Source organism: Lepidochelys olivacea (assembly GCF_965140295.1).
Source record: "Lepidochelys olivacea isolate rLepOli2 genome assembly, chromosome: 2".
Classification (NCBI taxonomy): domain Eukaryota; kingdom Metazoa; phylum Chordata; order Testudines; family Cheloniidae; genus Lepidochelys; species Lepidochelys olivacea.
The window spans coordinates 166,251,512-166,264,378 of record NC_140412.1 but is presented as its reverse complement, the minus strand read 5'-3'; the positions used below and the strand labels follow the sequence as shown (position 1 = coordinate 166,264,378).

Genomic DNA, 12,867 nt, shown 5'->3' with positions numbered 1-12,867 from the left:
GTCCAGGGTTCTCTGCTCGGTGACCCCATCCGGTTCCCTCCGTCTGACGCTTTGATTGAGGGGAAGAGTGAGAGACACCAGCCCCAGCCGTTGCCACTGTGGATACCATCATTACTGTCATCTAGGAGGGGTCCTATAATACGTGGGTGTCTATCCCCCCCACCCCTAAACCGCCCACCCCGCAGCCGTGCCCATCTTGCCGGGCACTCTCAGGAGAGGGATAATCGGTGACACTGGGCGCGGCACTAGGTAACTCGAGGGGTGGAAGACCACGAGTGTCGAGGAAGCCCCCCTGCTCTGGGCCCAGGCTAACCTGAACACTTCTCCCTCCTGAAAGCTGCTCTGTTATACCTTCCGTTTGCGTTGTTTTGTTGCATAGTTTGTTTTGTTTCCTTTGGTAATTCTTTGTAAGTGTTACAAATAAACTTCTTTTCTGTTTCAAAAAAAAAAAAAAAACCCTTCCCTGTTACCTTACCCAGGGAAATGGGACCTACTTAGCCTGGGGCTAATATATCTGCCTTCTATTACTCTGCTATAGCCATCTGGTCTGACCCTGTCACATATCCTCCCCTCTTCTCAGTACTATGGGGTTGGGCAACTTGGGACATCAGGCAGTGTACTCGTGACAAGCCATCTGCATTGCCATGGTGGCTTCCAGCCCAGTGTTGTATGGTGAATTGGAAAGGTTTTAGGGACAGGAACCATATGTTCACCCTTGCTTTCTTCTCTTTATTTTGCTGCATCCACTGGAGGGGTGCATGGTCGGTCACAAGGGTAAACCGTCGTCCCAGAAGGTAATAATGTAGTGTTTCCATGGCTCATTTCACAGCTAGGCACTCTCTTTCAACCATGGCATACTTCTGCTCTCTCGGGAGGAGTTTCCTGCTGAAGTAGAGGATTGGGTATTCTTCATCTCCGAACATCTCTGATAGGACTGCTCCCAATCCTACTTCAGATGCATCTGTTTGTAAAATGAATTCTTTGTTGAAGTCTGGGGCTATAAGCATGGGGTTACTGCAGAGGGCTGTCCGTAGATCCATGAATGCTTTCTCTGCGGCATCTGTCCACTTCACCATGTCTGGACCCCGGGCTTTTATCGGGTCTGCCAGGGGACTCGCTCTGGTAACAAAATGGGGAATAAATCGTCAATAGTACCCCCCACACCCAGGAATGCCCGGATTTGCTTTTTCCGATTCGGCCGGGGCCAATTTTGTATAGCCTCTAGTTTATATAGTCGGGGCTTGACCATGCCCCTTTCTACAATGTAGCCAAGGTATTTAGCCTTGGCTAGCCCTATAATCAGCCTCACCTCAGTTAGCCTCACCTCAGTCCCTGGAAAAATCGTGGAGCAGGTCCTCAAGAAATCAATTCTGAAGCACTTAGAGGAGAGGAAAGTGATCAGGAACAGTCAGCATGGATTAACCAAGGGAAAGTCACGCCTGACTAATCTAATTGCCTTCTACAACGAGATAACTGGCTCTGTGGATGAAGGGAATCATAGAATCATAGAATATCAGGGTTGGAAGGGACCCCAGAAGGTCATCTAGTCCAACCCCCTGCTCAAAGCAGGACCAATTCCCAGTTAAATCATCCCAGCCAGGGCTTTGTCAAGTCTGACCTTAAAAACCTCTAAGGAAGGAGATTCTACCACCTCCCTAGGTAACGCATTCCAGTGTTTCACCACCCTCTTAGTGAAAAATCACCACCCTCTTAGTGAAAAAAGCAGGGAAAGCAGTGCACATGTTGTTCCTTGACTTTAGGAAAGCTTTTGACACGGTCTCCCACAGTATTCTTGCCAGCAATTTAAAGAAGTATGGGCTGGATGAATGGACTATAAGGTGGATAGAAAGCTGGCTAGATTGTCAGGCTCAACGGGTAGTGATCAATGGCTCCATGTCTAGTTGGCAGCCGGTATCAAGTGGAGTGCCCCAGGGGTCGGTCCTGGGGCCGGTTTTGTTCAATATCTTCATAAATGATCTGGAGGATGGTGTAGATTGCACTCTCAGCAAATTTGCAGATGACACTAAACTGGGAGGAGTGGTAGATATGCTGGAGGGTAGGGATAGGATACAGAGGGACCTAGACAAATTGGAAGATTGGGCCAAAAGAAATCTGATGAGGTTCAACAAGCACAAGCGCAGAGTCCTGCACTTAGGATGGAAGAATCCAATGCACCGCTACAGACTAGGGACCGAATGGCTAGGCAGCAGTTCTGCCAAAAAGGACCTAGGGGTTACAGTGGACGAGAAGCTGGATATGAGTCAACAGTGTGCCCTTATTGCCAAGAAGGCCAATGGCATTTTGGGATGTATAAGTAGGGGCATTGCCAGCAGATCGAGGGATGTGATTGTTCCCCTCTATTTGACATTGGTGAGGCCTCATCTGGAGTACTGTATCCAGTTTTGGGCCCCACACTACAAGAAGGATGTGGAAAAATTGAAAAGAGTCCAGCGGAGGGCAACAAAAAGGATTAGGGGACTGGAAAACATGACTTATGAGGAGAGGCTGAGGGAACTGGGATTGTTTAGTCTTCAGAAGAGAAGAATGAGGGGGGATTTGATAGCTGCTTTCCACTACCTGAAAGGGGGTTCGAAAGAGGATGGCTCTAGATTGTTCTCAGTGGAAGCAGATGACAGAACAAGGAGTAATGATCTCAAGTTGCAGTGGGGGAGATTTAGGTTGGATATTAGGAAAAACTTTTTCACTAGGAGGATGGTGAAACACTGGAATGCGTTACCTAGGGAGGTGGTGGAACATCCTTCCCTAGAAGTTTTTTAGGTCAGGCTTGACAAAGCCCTGGCTGGGATGATTTAGTCGGGGATCGGTCCTGCTTTGAGCAGGGGTTTGGACTAGATGACCTCCTGAGGTCCCTTCCAACCCTGATATTCTATGATTCTATAGCACACTTGGCTGGGTTGGCTGTGAGGCCAGCCTTTCTTAGCGTGTCCAGAACTGCTTCCACCTTTCCTAAGTGGGTTTTCCAGTTGGAGATGTGAATAATCACATCATCCAAGTATGCCACTGCATAACTGGTATGGGGACGCAGGAGCTTGTCCATAAGACGCTGGAACGTGGCAGCTGCCCCATACAGTCCAAAGGGAAGAACAGCACATTGAAACAGATCCTCTGGTGTAGAGAATGCCGTCTTTTGTTTTGCATCTTTGGCAAGGGGAATCTGCCAGTATCCCTTTGTTAAATCAAAGGTGGTCAAAAATTGGGCATTGCCCAGGCGGTCAACTAACTCACCGATAAGGTGTTTGGGGTATGCATCAAATTTGGATATCTCATTCAGCCGGCGAAAGTCATTACAAAACTTAGTGGTGCCATCGGTTTTGGGCACCAACACAATCGGGCTTGACCACTCTCAAGGTTCCTTCCCCACTCTGAACTCTAGGGTACAGATGTGGGGACCTGCATGAAAACTCCCTAAGCTTATTTTTACCAGCTTAGGTTAAAACTTCCCCAAGGTACAAACTATTCTACCTTTTGCCCTTGGAATTTATTGCTGCCACCACCAAGTGTCTAACAAATATATAACAGGGAAAGAGACCACTTGGAAACGTCTTTCCCCCCTCAAATCCTCCGAAACCCTACAACCCTTTCCTGGGGAAGGCTTGATAAAAATCCTCACCAATTTGCATAGGTGAACACAGACCCAAACCCTTGGATCTTAAGAACAATGAAAAAGCAATCAGGTTCTTAAAAGAAGAATTTTAATTGAAGAAAAAAGTAAAAGAATCACCTCTGTAAAATCAGGATGGTAAATACCATACAGGGTAATCAGATTCAAAACATAGAGAATCCCTCTAGACAAAACCTTAAGTTACAAAAAGACACAAAAACAGGAATATCCATTCCATTCAGCACAGCTTATTTTCTCAGCCATTTAAAGAAAACAGAATCTAACGCATATCTACCTAGATTACTTACTAAGTTCTAAGACTCCATTCCTTTTCTCTTCTTGGCAAAACAACACACAGACCGAGGGAGACTTTGTTTCTCCCCCCTCCAGCTTTGAAAATATCTTGTCTTCTGATTGGTCATTTTGGTCAGGTGCCAGCGAGGTTATCCTAGCTTCTTAACCCTTTACAGGTGAAAGGGTTTTTCCTCTGGCCAGGAGGGATTTTAAAGGTGTTTACCCTTCCTTTTATATTTATGACAACCACTGACTGTGGGACTCTTCGATGACTCCCAGCTCCAACATCTTTTTTACCTCTGCCTTGATCTCCTCCCTTTTTGCTGCTGGGACCCGATAGGGCCTTAAAGTTACCTTTGCCCCAGGGTCTGTGATAATGTGGTGATATGCTTCGGTGGTCTGGCCTGGTTTGGTTGAAAACACGTCCTGGTATCGGTTGATCATCTCAGCTACCTCCTTCTTCTGGTTTGTTGTCAGATCAGTGGATATCCTGATCTGCTCCTGCATATTATTTCCCTGGATCAGGGTCTCTTGGGCCACTACACATGCCTCTCGTTGGTGCCAAGGCTTTAAGAGGTTAATGTAATAAATTTGTTCTCGTTTCTGGTGTCCTGGCTGCCGCACCTTGTAGGTTCACTTCCCCCACGGGTTCAACCACCTCATAGGGCCCCTGCCATTGGGCCAAAAGCTTGCTTTCTGCCATGGGTACCAACACCATCACCCGATCCCCTGGTTGGAACTGTCGGACTTTTGCCTGGCAATTGTAATTGGTTCACTGTGCCTCCTGCGCCTTTTCCAAATGTTCCTGTACAATAGGGGTGACCCGGGCATCTGCAACACATGGTCAAATATATTTCTCCCCTCATTGAGTTCCTCTTCCCAGATTTCTTTTGCAATATCTAGTATGCCACTAGATGGGTGGCGTCCGTATAATAATTCAAAGGGGGAACCCAGTTGAGGCCTGAGGTACCTCTCAGATTGCAAACATAAGGTAGGGTAGTAGGGTGTCCCAATCCTTCCCATCTCGACTTACCACTTTCCTAATCATTGCCTTGATGGTTCGGTTAAACCTTTCTACCAGCCCATTGTTCTGCGGATGAAAGATTGAAGTTCTCAGGGTATTATATGGAGCAGTGTACAGAGGTCCTTCATTAGCTTCGACATAAATGGGGTACCTTGGTTTGTTAATATCTCCTTTGGTAGCCCCACTCGGGCAAAGATCCCCACCAACTCTTTAGCTATCGTTTTAGAGGCCGTGTTCTGCAGGGGGATGGCTTCTGGGTAGCGAGTAGCATAATCCAGAATGACAAGTATATATTGCTGGCCCCGAGCTGTCTTCTCCAGGGGTCCCACTAGATCCATGGCTATTCACTCGAAGGGGACCTCTATGATGGGAAGGGGTATTAAAGGTGCCCTCAAGTGGGGATGGGGACTGTGCAGCTGACACTCCGGGCAGGACGCACAGAACCTCCGCACTTCTTCATATACTCCGGGCCAGAAGAATCATCGCAGGACCTGTGCCAGGGTCTTCTCTACCCCCAAATGCCCCCCAAAAGGATGACTATGGGCCAGACTTAATACAGCATTCTGGTGTTTTTGGGGTACTAGGATCTGCTGTACCTTCTGCCCCTGTACTGATGCAACCTGGTATAAGAGATTCTTCTTCATTATGAAGTACGGTCCTGGTCCCTGGGTTTTCCCTTCCACAGGGACCCCATCTATTTCGGTCCCCTCCTTCCTAATGTTGTCGTACCTTGGGTCTTCAGCCTGGTCCCATCCAAAATTTCCTCTCCTGGGGCTCTGTTGCCTAATGCCCTTGGTTCAGAGGCATTAGGATGTGGGTCAGACTCAGGTGCTTTGTGATGGGTGGCCTCCTTTTCAGCTGCTCGGGTCTGCCTACCTACGAGAGCGACCCTCTGGCTTTGGGCCAGTATTCGGGTTCCCAAGGCCTTAGCTGCCCTTCTTTCCCTTTTCATCTTTCTACACTGTCTGGGAGTGGAGAACAAATCTGGGGATATTTCAGAGAAGGTTGGGAGTTGACAGTCTACTGTGGATGCCTCACTTATGATCTCTTATACCAGGTTGCACCAGCACAGAACTTCTTCCATCGTTTGTGCAGGGAAAGCCCCTGGCAGTCCGGGCCAGATTGTTTACCTGCCACGTCCGCAGGTTTGGCCGATCACGGCTCCCATTGGCAGTTTGCTGCTCCAGGCCAATGGGAGCTGCTGGAAGCGGCGGCCAGAACGTCCCTCGGCCCGCGCCACTTCCAGCAGCTCCCATTGGCCTGGAGCAGTGAACAGTGGACACTGGAAGCTGTTGTTGGGAACACTGGGGCATGGCCACTAGGTAACTCGAGGGGATGGAAGACCACGAGTGTCGATGAAGCCCCCTCGCACTAGGCCCCGGTGTCCTTGCCCCCGCCCCTCCTGCCTGGAGGCACTCGCAGCAGCTCTGCGTGCTAGGCCCAAGTGTCCTTGCCCCCCCCTCCTGGAGGCACACACAGCAGTTATGCTGAGAATCTGCAACAGTATGTTGCAGAGTCAGACTGCCTGAAACTAAGCAAGGCCAAACAGGGGAGATATGGAAGAACAATGCTGAATAAAGCAGCTTTATGTATAGTTTAACAAATGATACAGAGAATCAGGGAACTAGCTGGGAACTGGATTGGCTGGCTATATGGATACTTACTTGGAGCAGCTTGCTATTGGATAAGTATGCTGGGAAAAAGGATGTATAAAAGCCTGTGTAACTTCCTGCTCTGTGGTACAGGATTTGAGATTCAAATCTCCCTGTACCTTTTTGAAGCTTCAAATAAACTTTTCTGCTTCTCCACCCCATTGTGATTATTGGGTGTAGCACACCGGGTAACGAACCAACTCAAGCTGTTGTTCAGCCTCTCGGCACTGGGTGCTGGCAACAGCTTTTGGCGTCCCTGGGTGGGCCTCGAGGCTGCAATTTAGCCTTGCCCGGACCCCTCCTGGAGGTCGAGGATTGCGGCGAGAACCGACGCCCAGCGCGCACCGGTGAGTTCATCGGGGGCCTCGGAGAAGACGCGATTTGATCGACCCCAGAGGGCACAACGGTGCAACGCACTCATATAGTGGAGAAGCTGTTGTGGACGGCGGTGAAGAACCGGTCCCTTAGACGTGGGGGAGGAGCAGCTGCATGACGGCGGTGAAGAACCGGTCCCTTGGATAAGGTAGGATCCTTTTAAAATCCGGATTATATGCTCTGTTGGAACCTGGGGACGCCCAGAGTTACCCTGTAGGTATGGGACAGGGACAGAGCTCAGAGGTTAGGGCACGGTGTACGCCCCTAGAGTGCATTCTAGCAAACTGGAAGGTATTTGGTGCGGATCTGATGACTAAGAGCCAATTAAAACGATTCTGTACAGTTGACTGGCCTCAATATCAACTAGAGGACCAGGAGTGGTGGCCACCAGGAGGGTCAATTAATTACAACACGATCCTTCAGTTACTCCTGTTCTGTCAGAGAACAAGGAAATGGAATGAACATATGTATGCGCATTTGTTTCTGACTTTATGTACTCGACCAGATATTTTACAGCGCTGTAATCTGACTCCAACTGGTTCGGTAGCAGCTAATGTTAGTCCCCAGACCCCCACCCCCACTGTAATGGCAGAGCCGGTGTCCCCTTCGGCCCCTACACCCACACCTTGTAAGTCCCCAATGGTTGGCCTATACCCCTTAATCACTGAAACTAAAGTCGCCCGGTCTGGATCAGACAGGCGTCCTGCCACAACTATGCAGGTTTATACTCATGTGCCCTTTAATCCTGTGGATTTGGCTGCTTTCAAAGCACAGGCAGGAGAGTTTTCCACCAACCCAAGCAGGTTTATTTCAGTCTTTGAAGGGTGCCTCAGTAGTCACAAGCTGGTTGAGACGACTGTAATATCCTCCTGAGAACCCTGTTGTCTGAGGTGGAGAGGGATCAGGTTACAGCTAAGGCAAGGGGAGCGTCAGCTTTCAAGCAAAAGAAAGGAAGCTATCTGTCAAGTTCCTACCCCAAGTAACCGTAAGCAGCTCTGGGCATTTCTGGGTATGGCAGGCTTTTGCAGAATATGAATCCCAGAGTTTGGACTGTGGGCTAAACCCCTGTACGACTGTGTAAAAGGAGCAGATCATGACCCCTTCTATTGGACCCCAGAGGCTGAGAGGGCATTTAAAATCCTGAAAAGAAAATTGATGGAAGCCCCGGCTCGGGGCCTGCCAGATCTCTCTAAGCCGTTTCAGTTGTATGTACATGAACGAAGGGGGGTGGCCCTAGGAGTGCTTACACAGCTGTTAGGAGCATGGAAGCGTCCTGTGGCTTATTTTTCTAAGCAATTGGATCAGGTTGCAAAGGGTTGGCCGGCATGTTTACGGGCGGTCGCAGCTACTGCCCTATTGCTTGAGGAAGCCGAGAAGCTAACATTGGGAGGGGTTATGCAAATCTATACTCCCCATATGGTCCGAGCCTTATTGGATGCAAAGGGAGGGCTTTGGCTCACCCAGGCTCGGATTGCTCGGTACCAGGCTAAGCTGTTAGAGAATTCTGAAGTCACCTTACAGCCTTGCCCCTCCCTTAACCCAGCCACTCTCTTGCCAGAAACAGAGGAACAGAAACATGACTGTTTAGAGATCATAGATGTCCAGTACTCCAGCCGTCCGGATTTAAAGGATGTATCTCTCCCAAATGCAGATTATGAGTGGTACACTGATGGTAGCAGTACTGTAATAGATGGGCAAAGGAGGGCGGGTTATGCTGTTGTGACCCTCCATGACACATGACACTGTGGAAGCTGAAGGTTTGCCTGCTGGGACCTCTGCCCAGCTTGCCAAACTAATAGCCCTGACCTGTGCACTTGAACTGTCAAAAGGAAAGCGGGTCAACATTTTTACTGATTCAAAGTATGCTTTTGGTGTGCTGCATGCTCATGCTGGCCTATGGAAGCAAAGGGGAATGCTGACAGCCCAAGGCTCCCCAGTCAAGTACGGGCCCCAAATCCTCCGGCTCCTAGAAGCCGTACAACTTTCCTCAGAAGTGGCGGTGGTACACTGTAAAGCCCATCAAAGGGAGGATCAAGATGTGGCTAGAGGTAACGCCCGGGCAGATAGAGAGGCTAAGCATGCTGCCACCCTGCCATCCCCTCAGGCTGAGAACGCCCATATACATGCCCTTATCCCATCAGTAGGGGAGCTTCCAACCCCTCAGTACTCTGGGGAGGAGAGACAGCTAACTGACAAACTCAGTCTCCGGAAAAAGGAGGGATGGCTCCATTCCCCAGAAGGGAAGGTCCTCTTACCAAAGGGCCTAATCCGGCCAGTGCTGCAGAAACTACATCAAACCACTCATGCTGGCAGGGAAGCACTTATCCAGCTAATGGGAAAATACTTTATCACTTCCGGACTCCGACCCCTGGCTGCCCAGGTACAAGCGGACTGCTTAGTCTGCCAAAAGAATAACCCCTGACCGGGACATCCTGTGCCACCAGCTGCCCTAGAACCTACTCCGGGCCCCGGACAAGTGTGGCAAATAGACTTTACTGAGTTTCCTCGGACCCAAGGGTTCAAATATCTCCTTGTTATAGTGGATCGGTTCAGCGGATGGCCAGAAGCCTTCCCATGCCGTAACTGCACTGCCAGGACAGTGGCCCTCAAGTTTGTTAAGGAGCTCATTCCTCGCTTTGGACTCCCCCTGTGGATGGAATCTGACAATGGGACACACTTCACGTCAAAAATCATTCAAAGCATCTCACACGCCTTACAGATCCCCTGGAAACTCCATACGCCCTGGAGACCGCAAGCCAGTGGTGTAGTGGAGCGTACCAATCAGACCCTTAAACGGCATCTCTCAAAAGTGTGCCAAGAAGCCTCACTGTGATGGCCTGATGCTTTGCCCTCGTCCTACTCCGTATCCGCGTTCTCCCAAAGGGTAGATTAGGGCTCAGTCCCTTTGAAATTATGTTTGGAAGGGCATGGCCCATGAATGGCACCCCGGTTCTGTCAGGGGAATGGGAGTTGGGTAATGTTTTTTTGTCACAGTATATGTGTTCCCTGTCTGCTGTTCTCTTGTCTCTTCACAGGTATACCAAGGATTCCCAGCCTCTCCCCTTGGACTCTCCCGTTCACTCCTTACAGCCCGGTGACTCTGTGCTTGTTCGCACCTGGAAAGACAAGCATCTCCAGGAAAAGTGGAAAGGACCCTATACCGTCCTGCTGATTTCCCATACAGCGGCAAAGATCGAGGGACACAAGAACTGGATCCATCACTCTCGTCTGAAGGCAGTACCTGCCCCCTCGTCAGCAGAACAGTGGACTGTCCGACCTGCTGACTCCTCATCTAGTGACGATCTCGGGCTAAAACTACTGTTTAAAAGACACAAATAGCAAGCACCTTAATGCTAAAATGGGCCCACCCAGGTACTGGAGACCTTGGGTTGGGAAGACTCTGGTGATAATTAATTGGATAACATTGTTATTCTTTGTATTGGTATTTCCAAATTGTGCATATCGGGAGCATAACTCATTTGTTTTGCTTGCGCACCATGTTGCTACTTTAACAAACCAGACTGATTGCTGGGTGTGTGCTCCAACTCCACTATCCCCCAAAACGGGAATGCCCGTTGACATGCTGCCCTTGACCCTAGCAGAATTAGCCACCACCAAAGAGCAGGAAAGAATGGACTCACCGTTCTGGAACAAGACCTCTTTACAGCAAGCCACCTATCAGGACCAGGAGTATTCAGTTGCAGTACTTACTGAGGGAGTGTTATGTTTTACCCGAAACCAATCTGATCCCTATGGGCATCCTGTGGGAAAGAGCTCCTGTGTTATTACACAGTGGGCTGATGGGTATTGGATAAAGACCAACAGGGGAGGCCAACAGTGTGGGTGTAATGGTTCCTCCCTTTTAGGGAAACACAAATAATCTTACCACAAAAAAGGGGTTTGGAAATGTAACTTGCCGTCAAGTTAACATCTCCGATGTAGCAAGCCCAAGTGAGAAAACTCAGAGCCAAGGCTGTTGAGTGTTCTCAAAGGGGGGAGTTGTTGGGAACACTGGGGCATGGCCACTAGGTAACTCGAGGGGATGGAAGACCACGAGTGTCGATGAAGCCCCCTCGCACTAGGCCCCGGTGTCCTTGCCCCCCCCCCCCCCGCCTGGAGGCACTCGCAGCAGCTCTGCGTGCTAGGCCCAAGTGTCCTTGGCCCCCCTGCCTGGAGGCACACACAGCAGTTATGCTGAGAATCTGCAACAGTATGTTGCAGAGTCAGACTGCCTGAAACTAAGCAAGGCCAAACAGGGGAGATATGGAAGAACAATGCTGAATAAAGCAGCTTTATGTATAGTTTAACAAATGATACAGTGAATCAGGGAACTAGCTGGGAACTGGATTGGCTGGCTATATGGATACTTACTTGGAGCAGCTTGCTATTGGATAAGTATGCTGGGAAAAAGGATGTATAAAAGCCTGTGTAACTTCCTGCTCTGTGGTACAGGATTTGAGATTCAAATCTCCCTGTACCTTTTTGAAGCTTCAAATAAACTTTTCTGCTTCTCCACCCCGTTGTGATTATTGGGTGTAGCACACCGGGTAACGAACCAACTCAAGCTGTTGTTCAGCCTCTCGGCACTGGGTGCCAGCAACACTGTGATCAGCCAAACCAGCGGACACAACAGGTAAACAAACCGGCCCGGCCCAACAGGGGCTTTCCCTGCACAAGCGGCAGAACAAGTTTGGGAACCACTTCTGTAAGTGATTTTGGAAACTGGTACTTGGAGCATGCAACTGAAATCTTCAAGGGAGAGTTCTCACTCTTGGCTGCTGGCCACCAGTGGCTAGTCCACTCCTGCTCCGATGGACATGAGACAGCAGGGCTATATGGATCAAGTGGCCAAAAATCCCAATGCCAGAGAAGTCAAGGAGCAAGAGCTGTTGTTACATGCCCAATATTATGCCATAAAGTTGGAAGAAGGAGTCTGACCTCACAACCCCTCCCCCCCCCGCCCCAGGTTCCTTGCACAATCCAGTAATATTTGTTGTTTGTCTCCTTGCAAGCTTCAAGTTTCATGAACGTTTGTATTAGGTAACTTTCAAAACTCTTGTTTTACTTCCCCAGATTCTAAAGCCATTTCCAGCATCCCTTACCTATGAAAATGAACAAAATAAGGTAAAAATTTTTAACATACTTTCTTTTCACATATTTTCCTCACTTATTTTGAAAGGTCTGATATGTATTTCCATGGAAACAGGACTCCTAAGACAGCTGGAAGCTGAGAACCAAAAGTTTCAGTTTTTAAAAAAGAGCAACAAACTATAAGAAAAAACTCAAAATAAATTCTTTTAAAAATAACAGGGGAAAAACACATAGAAAAAGACTTTAAAATATTATTTATTAATTCAGAATAGAGTTTACCATAGTTAGCTATAACCATCATACTCCTGGATAGAACTTCAATGATTTAGATTAGGGAACACTGGATTATTATATATTTATTAGTATGTACCCTTTAGCTGAAAGAGCTCCCCTTATGAATCATATTGGAATGGTATAATTAAATAAATCCAGATATCCAGAATCAATAAAAATGGAGAAGTGTATTCCCATCTAGAGATATTAATTCAGTACTAAATGACAGACTTACATCCTATATTCAAAATGGGACTAATTATGAGGGAACTCACTCTGTTGAAGATCTCAGACCAAGATTAACACACGATGATACTAGTAGCATTAATTACATAAAGCAGGATAGGAGAACTTCTACACTGTTATGGGATTACCGCTATTAATTAATTGACTCTTTACATTATTTACTGAGATTAAGATTAAGATTAATTGATATGAAGCTTCTTTTGGTAAAAGTAGAGCTTGATCTCCATCTTGGAACATGATTCACAATTGCATATACAATTATTGTACTTAAAATTGTTCTTCCATTGCAG

The 12,867-nt window shown here is 48.2% G+C and overlaps 1 protein-coding gene across 1 annotated transcript in view; it reads left to right on the top strand.

The window, feature by feature from the left end:
* The window catches only part of LOC311516760 (uncharacterized protein), a gene marked incomplete at its 3' end in the record, with an annotated part of 138,910 nt that overhangs the window by 53,879 nt on the left and 72,164 nt on the right, over positions 1–12,867 (top strand). The window lies entirely within an intron of this gene.